At 36.6% G+C, this 1,258-nt stretch overlaps 1 pseudogene; it reads left to right on the forward strand.

The window, feature by feature from the left end:
* Positions 1–437: 437 nt before the first annotated feature.
* Positions 438–1,258, forward strand: part of LOC102874162 — a 24,005-nt pseudogene continuing 23,184 nt past the window's right edge.

Genomic DNA, 1,258 nt, shown 5'->3' on the forward strand with positions numbered 1-1,258 from the left:
AGAGGAAGACCCTCGATAAGATGGATCAATTCTATGAGTGGAGTGGTGGGAATGAGTGTCGGAGATGGTGTGGTTGGCACAGGCTAGAACGACATTTAGGGCTCTTGTACATAGGGTCACTATGAGTCACAAGCAACTCGACAGCACATAACAACATCAACAACAACAAAATATAGAATAAGTAAAAAGAAAACAACAAAATAACCAAATACACACAAGATGTGAATAGTTACTTTATTAAAAAAGAAATTCAGATCACAAAAAAGCACATGAAAATGGTCAAAATTCCTAGCCATCAGAAAGATACAAATCAAAACAACAATGATGCATCACCTCACTCTAGCAACAATAGTGAAATTCAAAAGGGCATCAAAAGCACATGCTGGAAAAGATAGCATGAAAATGCAACTCTCATTCACTGCTAGTGGGAATGTAAAATGGTATTACTCACTTTGGAAGCTAACCGGGTGCTTTCTCAAAAAGTTGAATTACCGCTTGACGCAGCTATCCCACTACTGAGAATATACGCTAAGGTAACCAGTGCTATAACATAAACAGATATATGCACACTCATGTTTACTTCTATTCACAAGAGTGAAGAGAGGGAAGCAGTTCAACTGTTCATCAAGAAATGAATGGATAGAAAAACTACGGTATATACAATAGAATATTATACTGCACTGAAAATGAATGGATTTGAAAACACTACACAACATGCTGAGTGAAATATTTCAGTCACTAATGGACAGCTATGGCTTAAAACAGCTTTTGCAAATGAGGATTGGCACATGGAACAGGAAAAAGAATGGAAAGATAATGAACACTGCACTATAACAGATGAACGAAAGAAATATCTTAAAGGAAAGTATGCTTAGGCAATATAAGTATGACAACTAAAAATCTGGAACAAGAAGTGCATTACAAAGGGAACTGTGGGGAAAAGTGAATTGGAGAAGGAGAAGAGAAGGGAAGGGAGAAAAAGACGGATCAATGAATGAATTAAACTCCGGTAGGTAAACTTTCATTAAAATCAAAATAAAAAATAAAATATGCATGTAAGAGACAAAGTCTTCTAAAACCTAAAGGGATAAACTGAGATTTCAGATAACTTTGCTGGAGAATTTTATTCTTAGAGATTATCAGTAGTTCCAGGTTTATTACATCTATTGTTGTTGTTGTTGTTATGTGCCGTGGAGTCCTTTGCGACTCATAGCGACCCTATGCACAACAGCCCTAAACCCTGCTCTATCTTGCACCA

Source organism: Elephantulus edwardii, unplaced genomic scaffold (genome assembly GCF_000299155.1).
Source record: "Elephantulus edwardii isolate Elephantulus edwardi_28Jun2011 unplaced genomic scaffold, EleEdw1.0 scaffold00300, whole genome shotgun sequence".
NCBI lineage: Eukaryota > Metazoa > Chordata > Mammalia > Macroscelidea > Macroscelididae > Elephantulus > Elephantulus edwardii.